The 15,329-nt window shown below is 39.8% G+C and overlaps 1 protein-coding gene across 25 annotated transcripts in view; it reads right to left on the bottom strand.

The window, feature by feature from the left end:
• The window catches only part of rbfox3a (RNA binding fox-1 homolog 3a), a 1,559,488-nt gene that overhangs the window by 234,227 nt on the left and 1,309,932 nt on the right, over window positions 1-15,329 (bottom strand). The window contains exon 1 of one of the 25 annotated variants that reach the window (XM_088000579.1): window positions 13,331-13,350. The exons of the other annotated variants lie outside the window; for them this stretch is intronic. The gene's annotated coding sequence lies outside the window, so the exon portion shown is untranslated. Of the gene's footprint in view, window positions 1-13,330; window positions 13,351-15,329 lie in introns of those variants that run through there. 25 annotated transcript variants of the gene reach the window in all.

Raw genomic sequence — 15,329 nt, 5'->3', positions numbered from 1 at the left:
GACTATCGTCATCCTGAGCAGCTTAATGTTGAATACATGTCAGCTGCCCTGAATAGTTGATGAAAGCACGTCTCTGACTGCTCAATTTGAGTTTCCAATTAAGACAATATGAATTTTTGAACACACTGGCTCAAATGTGAAGTCTGAATTGATCTGAATACTGAACACTGATGTGGAGCCTGAAGGCCAGTTGACTGGCATTTGAATGCTGCTACTTTCAATGGGAAAATGATGCCAGTTATTGGTTGGGTTGCTAGATGGAGATGTACTGACATGAGTATTTCACCTCAGGGACGGAAAGAAGAGACTGACGAGGCCTGGAAGAATGAGCTCATTTTGAGAAACATGGTTTTGGATGGCTGAGATTCACAACATCTGAACAGGGCTATTGGACCAAAACACTGCTTTAAAATGAATACAATGAATAAATAAAACATCTTTTCCCTATTACTGCAGCTACTGGTGCACGAAATCCAATGTATAATGAGGGTATGCACTCGCAGAATGGATTAACAGCAGAACACAAGAAAACAGGCACAGGAGTGAGGAATATACTCATGTGAAAGCACAGAACCCAGTAATATAATCCCCACTATGCAGGAATAAATTTTTAACTGTATATTGATCAGAACAGCAGTGTTTCACATTTATCTGCTTTGCTGGCTCAGCTTCAAGCATCTTTCTCAACCTGCAGCAAGCCATCACTTGTCTGCTGACTATGGAGAGACATTGTTACAAACTATTGAGAAGTCCACAGTTCCAACTGAACTGCTACCCATGCTCCCTGAACACAGACATGAGCCCACAAGCAACGTCCAAAGGGAAACTGTGAAATCAGAAAATCAAATGCTCAGGCCTAGGGACAAATTACAATTGACCACACAGAAAAATGTTGATTGGTGTCCTAACTCAGTGTAGGTTAATAATGTTCAGAAGCATTTCAAATCAAATGGTCTTCTTCTGGCTAAAGGTGCACTAAAATATTTTTGTTAGCAGATTTGTTCAGAATACAAATCCACAACTGCATCTAAACAAGGCAAACATCTTTTAGAGCTGGAAATGTGTTGCTGGAAAAGCGCAGCAGGTCAGGCAGCATCCAGGGAACAGGAGAATCAACGTTTCGGGCATAAGCCCTTCTTCAGGAAGGGCTTATGCCCGAAACGTCGATTCTCCTGTTCCCTGGATGCTGCCTGACCTGCTGCGTTTTTCCAGCAACACACTTCCAGCTCTGATCTCCAGCATCTGCAGACCTCACTTTCTCCTCAAACATCTTTTAGAACTGATTCGGAGATGCCGGTGTTGGACTGGGGTGTGAAGGAGCGTCGCTCCGAAAGCTAGTGTGCTTCCAATTAAACCTGTTGGACTATAACTTGGTGTTGTGTGATTTTTAATCTTTTAGAACAGTAGTCCTCCATTCCCCATCAAATTGCAAAAATGTGTCTGCATTCTTCAAGCTTGACTGCTTAGAAACAAAGGATGTCTTCTGACCCCAAACTAAGAGAAATTTAAGGTTATTTTCTTCACCTTTTTCTTCTGAGCATAAATGCTAGTGTTGAGCACACTCAGTGAATGTGTTAATCAAATCTTTTTCTTTTTGTTACCATTTGGTCATGCAATGAATACATCGCTGGCCAGGCCAGCATTTGTCACCCATTCCCTTTTGCCATGAGAAGGTGGTGATAAGCAACCTACTTGAACCACCTGCATGTTTGTTGGGTCCACTTACTGAACAGTTAAAATGGAGTTCCAGGGCTTTAATCCCATCCTGACTTGCTTCCGAGAAACTGGTGGTGAGTCACCTTCTTGAGTCACTGCAGTCCATGTGGTATAATTGCTCTCACAATGCTGTGAGACAGCAGTTTCACGTATTTGACTCAGTGACGGTGGAGGAATAATCACACAAGTGGCATTGCTGCCTCTGTGCATTGTTGGTGGAGGGTAAGGGGTTCAAAGGAAGTGAACTGCTTTTTCCTGGATGGCTTTGAGCTTATTGTGTGCTGTTTAAATTCTACCATCCAGACAAGTGGAGATTATTCCATCATTGATTTGTGTCTTGCAGAACTTTTAGTCTCTGACCTGCTATAGTAGTCACAATATTTATATGCCTGGCTCAATTCAGTCAGTGGTCATCCTCAAGGGTTTTTTTGATTTATTTATTTGCGGGATGTGGACGTTGCTGGCTTTCCACCATTTATTGACTGTCCCTAGTTGTTATTGAGAAGGTGGTGGTGAGTTGCCTTTTGAACTGCTGTGGGTTGACCCACAATGTCATGAGGGAGGGAATTCCAGGATTTTGACACAGTGACAGTGAAAGAATGGTGATATATTTCCAAGTCAGGATGGTGAGTGGCTTGGAGGGGAATGTAAAGGTGGTGGCGTTGTCATGTATTTGCTGCCCTTGTCCTTCTTGATGGAAGTGGTCATGGGTTTAGCAGGTGCTGTATGAGGATCTTTGGTGAATTTCTGCACTGCACCTTGTAGATAGTACACACTGCTGCTAGTGAGTGTCGGCAGTGGAGAGAGTGGATGTTTGTGGGTGTGGTGCCAATCAATTGGACTGCATTGTCCTGAATGGTGTCAAGCTTCTAGAGTGTTGTTGGAGATGCACTCATCCAGGCAAGTGGGGTGTATTCCAACACATTCCTGACTTATACCTGGTGGACATGCTTTGGGGAGTCAGGTGGTGTGTTACTTACCTCAGTATTCCTAGCCTCTGATCTGCTCTTGTAATTGCAGTGTTTCTGTGGTGAGTCCAGTTGAGTTTTTGGTCAATGATGACCCTCAGGATGTTGACAGTGGGGGAGGTAGTGGTGATACCATCATTGAATGTCAAGGGACGGTGGTTAGACTGACTCTTATTGATGATGTTCATAGTCTGGCATTTGTGTAGCACAAATGTTACTTCCCTCTTGTCAACCCAAACCTGGGTATTGCCTAGATCTTGTTTTATTTGTACATGGACTGATTCAGTACCTGATGAATTGTGAATGGTGCTGAACATTGTGCAATCATTGGTGAACATCCCCACTTCTGATCTTATGATGGAGTGAAGGTCATTGATAAAGCAGTTGAAGATGGTTGGGCCTGGGACACTACTCTGAAGAACTCCTGCAGAGATGTCCTGGAGCTGAGATGACTGACGTCCAACAACCATAACCATCTTCCTATGTGTCAGATATGACTCTGACCACCAGAGAATTTGACCCCTTATACCCATAATTTCCAGTTTTGCTAGGGCTCCTGATTGCCATACTTGGTCGAATGCAGCCTTTATATCAAGGGCTGTCACTCTTACCTCATCTCCGGAATTCATGCATGTCTGAACTACAGCTGTTATGAGATCAGAAGCTGAGTGGTCCTGGCAGAGAATAGTGAGGAATTCAACAATTATCATGCTGTTGAATGCTAGGTGGTGGTAGTTAGATTCGCTCTTGTTTGAAATGGTAATTATCTGCCATTTGTGTGGCGGAATGTTACTTGCCAGTTAGCAGCACATACCTGGACCTTGTTCAGTCTTGTTGCACATGGCACATGTGCTGATTTGGCATCTGAGGAGTTGTAGTTCTAATGTTATTGGAGAGTTAGAAAAATGAAGTTCCTCAGGTCAGTAAAATTCTTACCATAGTATACTCAATATGGGCAACATTATATGCAAAATTCAAGTTACCAGAAATGCCTGATCAGTTGGGTTAATGGCCTTATTAACTAGAAATTGCTATTAACATGGTGAGCTATACACATTTATCATGTAGTTGACACATCAGTTTTCAATGCAGTTTGAGCTTGTTACAGGTCACTGTGCACCAAGGGAGAGATGCAATATTTCTTTCATGTTTTCTTGCATTTTGACCAATCCATTTGGCATCAACACATTTGTAAAATTGTTTACCATTGTCAAATAATGACCATAGATAGGACCAATTTCCCTGAAGAAAGCTAATTTTAAAATATGTTCTGAAGAGAGCAATTTGATCAACTGACATATTATTATGCTTCAATGATTGAACATCTTCAGTTAGCGGGGGATAAGTCCAACAGAAAAGAGGAACAAGCTTTATTCATAAGCTGACTATTCACTATTGTAAGATAATCAGTTTTGTAAGCCTCAAACAGGTTTTCGTGAACAAATATTCACTGACCATGATAACCTAACATTTAGCTCCTGAGCTACTAAAGACTCATTTGTTTTTGATGATTTTAGTTTTATGATACTCTTGTCTCACAATTTCAACTTGCAGTTTCATGCCGTGTTTTACTTCTTAGCTGCTTGCAAACTCAGCAGCTTTTGAAAACTGTGACCTCCCATCTAGTACGGTCCTCATGGTTAGATGTGTAAAACATCCTCTTTATAGAACATCTCTCAGTGCAACACACTTTGAGTGCAATGCTCTCAAAGGAGCATAATAAAAGGAATCTACTGTTATTTTGCTGCAAATTTCTGACATTGAGTCATCTTAAATTTAAAACATAGATTCAATTCCTTAATCATTTTTCCCCAAATGAAATGAGGTGAAACAAATTATTTTTCAATAGCTTTCATTTAGAATTACCCATTCAGAGAGATCTAGGTATCAGTGACCACTGGGTGGGTACGTAAAACTGCAAATTTTATCAGAGGGTCAACTTGCTGCGAGATATGTATGAGCTGTACAACATTGCTCGAATGACGCTGACTTGTGGGGGTAAAGTACAAGTCTTTGCCCGAGAAAACGTTGGAGTGTTACACTTTCTTATGCTTTGATTTTGTAAATGCCTTGTGCAGCTTGGAATTTTTAAAACAAAGTTTTAAAAAAAATAGATACAGTACAATGTAATGGCGAGAATAAGGTGCTGACTGTATCATCAGTGGTCTGTATTGTATCTTATGGATACAGGGATGCAGGAAGTACTGAATGGAGAATGTTCACACACAGAAAGACCTCACCACGACTCAGGGTAGCACGGTGGCTCAGTAGTTAGAACTGGTGCTTCGCAGCGCCATGTACCTGGGTTCAATTCCAGCCTTGGGTTACTGTGTGGAGTTTGCACATTTTCCCTCTGTCTGAGTGGGTTTCATCTGGGTGTTCCAGTTTCCTCCCACAGTCCAAAGATGTGCAGGTTAGGTGAATTGGCCATGCTAAAATTGCCCATAGTGTTCAGGGATGTGTAGGTTAGGTGCATTAGTCAGGATAAATGTACAGTAATAGGGTAGGGGAATGGGTTACTCTTTGGAGGGTCAGTGTGGACTTGTTGGGCTGAAGGGCCTATTTCCACACTGTAGGTATTCTATGATTCTATAAACTCACTACAGCAATCAGCCTGTGATATCTCCAAATATAATACATTTGCTAACAGTATAGCAACTATCATTTTACGTACACTGGTGAAATTTGACTCAGGTTCTCTCAATGTCTCAGTTAAACATGGAAAGTTTGAACTTCAGGCAAATCTTACCTCTGAAATGTTGAAAATAAACACTTTTGAACATCCTGCAAACTACTACAGTGTTCTTCTTCAAATAGAGAGGCAGTAAGTTATGAATTTCTGTAAAATGAAATAAATATTTGTTTTGTTTCTAGAGTTGTTTTTGCTCTGTGTATGATTCAATATGGAGGAGAAAGTGAGGTCTGCAGATGCTGGAGATCAAAGTTGAAACTTTATTGCTGGAACAGCACAGCAGGTCAGGCAGCATCCGGGGCACAGGCCCTTCTTCAGGAATCTGATTCAATATACCAAGCCATTTCTCACTACCAAAATAGATATTTTATATGTGTTACACACATACATGCTCCTTCCCATGAAGTCTTGCTGTGACAATTAAATGAATAATTATAGTGTCCAAATATAAAGTGTTTCCTGACTGCCTGATTTTGACCAGCACAAGAAGTCTTATTTAGTACCATGGCACAATTTCACCCAAAGAATGAAGAACATTTAAATTACAAATAATTTTCAAAGTTGTTTGTGAAATATATAGTTTGTAACAGGAAATGGTTCTCCATTTTTAAACCTTTTTTAATTCACTTGCAGAAAGAATGATTAAATTGGCTGATGTGACCAGTACAAATTATCACGTTTTACATGATGAGGAATCTACTATAAGGAGACTCCTGGACCATGAATTTCAAAGGAGAAAGTCTGCAAAAGGCTACAGCACGAAGAATTTGGCATTCCTATGTAAATCACAAAAAAGTTATCAGGCAGGTTCAGCAGGTAACAAGAAAGACAAATGGAATGTTGCCTTGTAATTCAAAGGGAATGGGTACAACAATAGGGAAGCCTTGCTAGAACTATACAAGACACTGATCGGATTATACCTGGAGAACTGTGAACAATTTTGGTCCCTTTACCTAAAGGAGGATACACTGTCATTTGAGGGAGTCCAAGGAAGACTCACTAGGTTGAGGGATTGTCATATGAGCAAATATTGTGTAGGTGGACCTGTACTGCTTGGAGTTTAGAAGGATAAGATACAACCTTATTAAAAGACCAGTTGTAGGAGCAGAAGTAGGTAATTTAGCCGATTGGGTCTCCTACAAGAACTTGACAGAGGAGATGCAGAGAGGTTGTTTCCCTTTGAAGGATAGTCGAGGATCAGAGGACTTAATCTCAAAATAAGGTTCACCCAGTTAGGACAGAAATAAGGAGGAATATCTTCTCTCAGAGGGCAGTGAACCTGGGGAAGTCTTCATCACAGTGACTGTAGAGGCTGCATCATGAAGTATACTCAAGGCTGAGATTGACAGATTTTTCATCAGTAAAGGTATCAAGGATTGTGCAGAGAAGACAGGAAAGTAGAGCTGATGATTGTCCGATCAGCCATGATCTCATTAAATGATGGAGTAAATGCAATGGCCTTTTTTCTGCTCCTACATATTATGTATCTCTTATAATCTTAAATATAAAAGAGTAAGTTTATGATCTTTATTTGAAATTCTAGTGCAGTGGTGCTAGTTTCATCCCAGCCACAGTAAGGAATTGGATACATGTCATGTTTACACTCCCAGACTCGAAAGGAATTCTTACATGAATCCATTTGACCCTGTTACATTTTCAAAAAGATAGAAATCTGCTCTGATGCCAGATAGCATTAGTGGTTAGTACAGAGCAGCTCACTATCAAGAATAAATGTAAGAATCTACACGAGATGCATTTATGGAAAAGTGTGGATCTGGCTGTAGATTAACCCTTCTCCAATGCAAAATTACATTCCGTGTTGGAGCAAATGTCTCCAGTGGCCTACCTTTAGGATCCTGCTGTTGTTTTCTGAAGTCAATAAAGCTTCACAACCGTGTGTCATTATAAAGAACATACAAACAATTGAGAATTAAAAATTCATGCCAGAATGACTGCATGCCTATGGACTGCAATGTCAGCTTATATATGTCGCCTATTGTTCTGATTAAGATCAACATAGACAAACAAGTGGTTACAGTCCAAATATTTAATATTTGATATGATATCATCAATTCAATTGTCTCTCATCCATAGCTTGTGCAGAAGTATCAGTATACACCCTATCCACCTGTTCTCATGTCATTATGAATTACTGTGTGCTCCTTTGCTCTCTCACTCTTTTAGCAAAGAAGACAATGACTCGAGTTGCGCATGTTAAATGGCAAAGCAGGCATTTTCACAGAAGGTGGCATAATTATGGGTTGGAGTTGGAATCTGTTGGGTACCCAAAGCCCTCATTATGATTTGGGATATGAGCTCTCTGTGCATGCGAAGAAAGGCTTTGGTGGCCATTCCTGGACTGCCCTGCAACTTCATCCAATTAGCCATTCGTAAAGCTTGAGTCCTCTTCTGGATCTTTAAAATCTATCACAAAATTGCCAGATGGAAAGATACAGTTTGATGTTGACCAGAATAGTTGCTAGCCAATGATCTACAGTTTCACTCTTATTTCTGCCTCTACATAATTAACTCATATAAGAACTAGTCGTCAATTCCAACCATGGAACTGACCCCATCCCTTCGACATGGCAAGGGGTCAGCATCAGGCCAAAGTTGTAGATTCAAGTCCTGCCCCATTAAATTTCCATCATCGGAACTTGAGTTCTAGGTGTTATGACCTCCTAAAGAATACAATATTTGAGGCTGGAGTTACCATAATACTCAGAATTTGTAACAAGATGCTATCAAATCTAGAATTCACATAGTATGGCATAAATTATATAATATCTGCGAGCACCCTTAACGATGATGAAAGAAAGAAAACGGAATAGAAGGAAATAAAATAGGAAGGCAGAATGAGTTAAGGATAAACTAATAATAACTGCATAAACAGAAACATCGTACAGAGTCAGATATAACTACAGATTGTTATATTCTTCTCTAAATATCCACTGGGTGGCATGGTGGCTCAGTGATTAGCACTGCTGTTTCACAGCGCCAGGGACCTTGTTTGATTCCATCCTTGGGCGACTGTCTGTGTGGAGTTTGTACATTCTCCCCATTTCTGTGTGGGTTTCCTCTGATTTCCTCTCTCAGTCCAAAGATGTGCAGGTTAGGTGGATGAGCATGAGTAATGCAGGCTGAAAGGGTGGGGTGTGGGGGTGGGTCAGGGTGCAATGCTCTTTGGAGGGTCAGCATGAATTCGATTGGCCGAATGGCCTGCTTCCACACTGTAGGGATTCTATGATCTGCCTCTGAGTAAATTTGTTGGAGATCTGCTCTCAAGTTTGCACCCATCCTAATTTGTAGTTATCAACTAGGGGATATTCAAGGGAGACAAATGTCATTGCTCATCTCATTTCCAGTTCTTTGGTAAAATGCTTGAACTTCATTCAACACCTGACAGAAAGTAAAGAGTTAAGATTTCGTGCTTAGTTGGGAATTGAAGACATAATGATTAAGTGGAGTTTCATTATGAAACATTCATGGGAGTTTGGGTGAGGGAAGATGGTGTTAGAAACTGTGTCTGAAAAATTCTGAATTGTAATGATCTTCGAAAGTCCCATCTTAGATATTTTGTTTAAAAAGCCTATAAGTATATAAGATCATAGACAAGACCTAATAAAAGTATTGCCCTATACAAGTTAATGTCTGCATGAGGGGAAACATCCCCAGAGTCAAAATTAAGAATTTTGCAGATAAACTGTTGTGGCATATTGCATGAACTAAGGCTATGAAAAACTAACAGCTAGTCATTATGAACCCACAATAATGATTTTTTAATAGTTCTCAAACAGTTAATGAGCCACTTAACCAGTAAAGATGTTGTAAATTTCATTAATCTGACCACAGAGTGGGCAATTGTACCAGAAAATGGCCCAGAGCCGACAGAAAATGTTGCTTCAGCAATGATGCAGTGCAAATCATCAGATACTTCTGGCCATAGAAGATACTCCCTGAATAAGTAACGGAAGCAACAAACATAGATGCATGTCATGAGGGTAGTAAACACAGAAGTACCTAGATGGAAGACTACATGAGGACTTCATCAACAGTTTCCTGAAACACACAGTATGTAACAGAAAACTAGCTTTTAAAATCTTTCTTTACTGTTGCTCATTCATTGTCGTACAACAGGATTGCCAGAGCAGTGCATCACAGAGAAGCAACCCATCAGTTCATGCATTATATCAATACTCCACCATTTTGATTTGTAATAGTTCATTTTCTATAAATAGTGACAAAGCAGAATATCTGCCTCAATACACTCACAATCATCAAGGACCACCTTGCAGCACTACGTGATTGGCCAAGACATGAAACAGGCACAACCTCAATAGAACTGCTCTCAGTGCTGTCAAGTGACATTTATTTTGTCTGATTTGCACCTTTTTGTAACCTTTGAGAAAACAATTGTCAAATTAATGTCCATTCATCGATGCCGTATTTGGCAAGTTGTTAACTTGTACCACAGGAAATTTCACTGCATCTGCTAAAACTCATTTTGTGTTCAAACTCATTACACCACTGTAATGAAGACTACAATGTTTTGAACAACAAGCACAGTATAGTAAGAAGGCACTAGAGCCCCATGTTCCAATGATGAGAATTCAAAGGGCACCCATCAGTGCTTCATTAGTTAAGAAATATGGGACTTGAACTCACATCTGAGGAACACTGCTTGTATCCATTTAATTCCCAAATCTAAAACCATTCCTGAAAGTGAAATTAACTCACACAGGAGTTCCAGTAATCACTGTGGATGAGTCGGAGGTGAGTGGGTGGGTGGTTGTATGAACTGGCAGCATGTTAATGAGGGTTCTCCAACTCACCCAAGGACATGCCAGAAGCTTTTTGAAGCCTCAGCCTCTTTAATGCATTGTCAGCTAATGGGCAGATATCAGTCTCTGGGAAAAATACTATCCCTTGGCTGGCAGCTGTGGGAATTGGATGCTGGAATTACTTATTCGAAAAGCAAAGCAAATCCCAGGGCCGTGTGATAACCTCCTCATTTGCCAATTTGGGACGAGTCGTCGGCTCCTTAGTCTGTACAGGGGATACACCTTGGTAATGTGCAGCAACGTTTGTGTCCTTCCACTTTGGCCTGTATGAAGGCCCCAGTGGCAGAGGCTAAATGTGCAGAATTCCAGAATGAGGGAAAGGAGGGTGGGCAATAAGTAACAGGACCAGTGCAGGCATGTTGTGCTGAATGGCTTTCTTCTGTGATGGAACGACCCTTGTGATTCTGGTGACTCTAGATTTGAAAGGGAGTCTGAAGCAGGGGGCCAGGCGACTGAGTTAAAATTGCAGGAGACTAATGATGTCATTAGACACAGATCTACATATAAAGCAGGAAACCAGCTTTGCCCTTGATTAAAGTTATAACACTTGGGTTTGGCCACTTTATAGGTGACTAACACAGGGCATTTTAGCTGTGTTCTTTAACTGCCTAGCTTGTTCCAAAAAAAATCAATTATATTTGGCTAGAAACACTAAGTCTGTTTCTCTCTCCAGCAATGCCCCAGACCTGCTGAGCTTTCCCAGCACATTCTGATTTTATTTTAAGTTCACAGCATCTGCAGTATTTTATTTTCATTGAACTGCCTATTTGCCTGGTTTCCACTGGTCTGATATGATTAAAATCACTGCCGTCATGACAATAGATCTTGAGTTAACATGACAATGATCACACTGCTTATTTTGTAGTACAGAATTTGAAGGTAGGTAAAAGGTAGTTTTGTCATGCACATACATTATTCATTCTGCTTATCCATAGGTGAAAGAACATTTGGGTTGTCCCATCAGTAAACATCATTCAAAGTTCTTTCAGAAATTTATATGAAAGGCACACAATCCTAAATCCTGTGGAGGTCAAAGATGGCAGTAAGCTTTTACAAGAGTGAAAGAATGTCTGCAACACATTACTGGTAGATTAAATACATACAATGATTCACAAGATGAATTCTGATATACAGCATAATGCTGCTATCCAACAGCGAGTTGTCATCGGCTAAAGTTCAGAAGTTCATTTCAGCTCATTCTACTTCAACTGAGAAAATAATCTTAAAGTTATAGCACACATGCACTAATATTAGTGGATATAAAGCTACATATCACAACAAATTTCATGATGATTTTTGTCTCTTGGCGACGAGGCTCACAAAACCAAAGTTCACCATCAACCTTCTCGTGCATTAAGAAATTGCTGGCGTTGCCTCAGAACAATGAACTGAATGAATGCAGATAGTTCAGGCTGGTACTTTAGTACGTAAGGATGTTTTCAAATGACAAGACTTTAGCTCCAGTGATGCAATTCAAGCTCAGAGGTTTGGAAATGAAACTTTTAAAATTTGTTAATTCTTACAAGAGATTTATTCTCATGAACAAATAATTTGTTCTTTAAGATTTATAACGTTTTTCCTATTATTCTTTTCTCTTTGGTTACTCTTGGCAATTTCTTATTTTCACCCTACATGTGGTCATGGAATTTGGGAAGCTTCCCAAATTAACATTCTAATGTTTGAGAGAAAGTTCCTGCTATTAAACATATAACGTTACTTAAAAATTGTGTTATTTTCATTCAGTGTGGCTGCTACCAGAAGTTACTTCTTCTGCCCCAGGAAAGAGGTTCGAGACAGCCACGTGGGAGGTAGATGCCAAGGCGGGCTATTTATAAAGGTCTGTCCCAGTTACAATAAAATTCATAAAACAGAAAGCAGTCGTCAAACCCTCATCCTTCATATGCCCTCACCCCTATACACTACGCATACATATGCATGCCAACTTGCATGAAACCATATCCCATCCCCTATCTCTCTTTATACTTAGATACCAAGCTGTTCCCTACACAGTAGCCCTATTACCCCTGCCTGTCAACCTATGCCCTTCCACCCACCCCTCTGTTGCTCTTATCCTGCATGCTAAACTATGCCATTCCATCCACCCACATCTCCACGGTTTCTTAATTCCTCAACGTTATAGTACTTCCATGCCTATTCTTTCAATAATCACTCTGTACAGAACCAATTAACTCCTTTAGGAGCAATTGGCTGTGTGAAAAAAAAGCTTTCAAAGTCACTCATTTATAACTTACTATTTCCTTTAAAAAAGGACATGTAAAAGCATCAATCATCCAAACACTTTAAGTATTAATTCTAGAAACTACAAGCTCTTGACATCTCTTTATCTTGTGTATGTAAACATTGTGCAATTGACAAAATAGATCATACAGCAAGAGCTGTCCAGCAAGAAATGTTTTCCTGGAGTGTTACTGTTCCAGCAAACTCATGGATACCTGAGCTCTCAGCCAAGCCTCTTCACACATTCTTGGTGGGTGAGTGGAGGAAAGAGCATGGCATGGGGTAATGGGCAACACCTTTTGCACTTAGCTTTCAAAAGGATCCCTTATTGAGACGATAGTTCAGACAAATCTGAGGGGCCATGAATCACAGGTCCTCTAAAAGATCGTTTGGCTCCATGGATATTTGAAGGATTGGGTCATGACCATCCCTGCATGAGGCTGGACAGATTGCGAATGCAGGGTAAAAACCAACACACATCCTTTACCCGCAATGGTGACAACTGGGAACATGACTATGGGGTTGGGAATTCTGGGATCAGCAAACTGCCCTGACTCAATGAAAATCTAGTCTTTTAAGTATTGTTTTTCTCTCTCTAAATGACTTCATTTCATCCTATCTCTTTCTCTATCCTTTACACTGCATTTGCTAAGGCAATGGACTATTCATCACATTGCTCACCAAGATTCTGGATGTACCATTGATTGAATCGCCAAATCACTCCAGGCAAGTTGTAGCACCATGGCATTTTAAGTTGAAGACTGAGGGAAAATCCTAAACTCAATCAAAATATACAACATTAAATTCCACTCCATTGTTTGTTCAGCCATGTGTGTAGTCCATTCCCACAATAATTGCATTTAGTTTCAGCCTACCTGAAATGTTAACTCTGTTCATCTCTCCACGGATGTTATCTGACCTGCTGAGTATTTCCAGCTTCATCTGTTCTTGAATTACAGAAAAGCACCATCTTAGGGTACATATTTTCAAGAGGTGGATTAAGATTATTGCATCCACAGAGTTCTGGCTCACTGCTTCTACAATTTTGCCTCTGACAAGAATTTATTGTTGCAGTGTATTTGCTTCAATTATAAAACACAGATACTACTTAGAAGAACATAGGAATGCAGAGGAGGCAAAGTGAAAGGTCATAATTTCAATGGACAGCTGAGTCCTCTGGTTTTAAACAAGTGTACAATCTTCATCAGTAACTGTGCAACAAACATTTTGTTTGAACAAGTGGCCTTTCTGTCATTGTAGTGTGAAAATAATATAATGACCCATTTTGCCACAACTTAGAGCACTTCTTCCCCATGCTGTGAACAGATGAGGAAAAATGACCAAATGGAACGAGAAAATCTATTGACAAAAGTCAAACACAATTTGCTGCCGAATTTAATGACTATTGGGCAGAAGTGGTGATACGCAGACAATAATCATTTTATGGGCCAATATTAATAAATGGTTTATTGATTAATTTATGGGTAAAATACCTTCCACAGTCACATTTATCATAGTTTTTTTGAGGGATTATTTTTTCATCAAGGTGGTGGAAATGGCACAGTATGCAACCTTTGGTAATCTTTATCAGCAATTTTGCTGAAGTAATACACAAGTCAACTGCAAAATAAAAACTCTCTTCTATGTTCCAGTGTACCTCAGCTCAAGCTGTGAACAACAAACTAGGTAGATTTTACATTTCCCACACTATCTATCCTTATTGTATCTCTCAGTGAGCCTTCCAATTTATGCTAATTAATAGTGAATTATGCATAGTCCTGAGCTGTAAACTTAAAAGCTGGAAACTAGATTTTGCTCTCCAGAGTCACTTTACTCAAGATGCTTTCAGCCTCAAGGGAGAGAAAATTGTCCCCGTATCATTCTTAGATAAAATTTAAATACTGATGCTCAGAGATAATCACCTCTTCTTACAACCTGGAGCATGCATAAAAGGTGGACTTGGGTCATACTTGGGTAGACATGCAATCTCCTAGAAAATTAGCTGATTTTGCCATTTCTGGTATTTTGCACATCTTTTCTGAACAATGTTGCTTTATGTTGGGTTACCCTGGCTGAAACAAGAAAGGAAAGAACTGCAGAGTCCTCTTTCACTGAGGCCAAAGCACTTTTCAATTTATTAAAACAAGCTTAATCAACTAGCTTGTCAACACTAAATTGTCAATAACAAGCAAAAATGCTCTTTATGACATCTCAGTTGGTCATGCATTGAGAATTCATTCAAGGTCAGGTTAGGATTAATCAAATAAATGTTTTTTTATCTTCATTCTTGAATTTGAAAAATCAGATATGTGCTTGGATTTTTATATCAAATTTATGTCAACAGAAAGTTTGTGTCAGATTATTAGTTGGGTAGAGATGTCATTAATGTGTTGCTGGAAAAGCACAGCAGGTCAGGCAGCATTCAAGGTGCAGGAGAATTGACATTTCAGGCATGAGCCCTTCTTCAGGAATGTCATTCCTGAAGTAGGGCTCATGCCCGAATGTTGATTCTCCTGCTCCTTGGATGCTGCCTGACCTGCTGCGCTTTTCCAGCAACACATTTTCAGCTCTGATCGCCAGCATCTGCAGTCCTCACTTTCTCCTAGAGATGTAATTAAAAACATTACTGAAAGGGTACAGTTGTATCATATTCTAAAAATCTGATGTGAGCAATTGGTGAATGATCTATGCTATAATATTCTTGGTCTCAATGCAGCACTAAAGAATATTTACGAAGTCTGCTGGGGTAAGGTTTCCACGAAAAGTATTATCCTGTGGCTTCATCTTGCCATGAGATTGTAGGAGAATATCATGTGATACTGCATCACTTCTTGTGATAATAAATAATCTTATTAGCATATTGCACAGTCAAAC

This window comes from Chiloscyllium plagiosum, unplaced genomic scaffold (assembly GCF_037043375.1).
Source record: "Chiloscyllium plagiosum isolate Xiang-an unplaced genomic scaffold, Cpla_swu_hap1 HiC_scaffold_25, whole genome shotgun sequence".
NCBI lineage: Eukaryota > Metazoa > Chordata > Chondrichthyes > Orectolobiformes > Hemiscylliidae > Chiloscyllium > Chiloscyllium plagiosum.
This window is presented reverse-complemented; position numbering and strand designations above follow the sequence as displayed.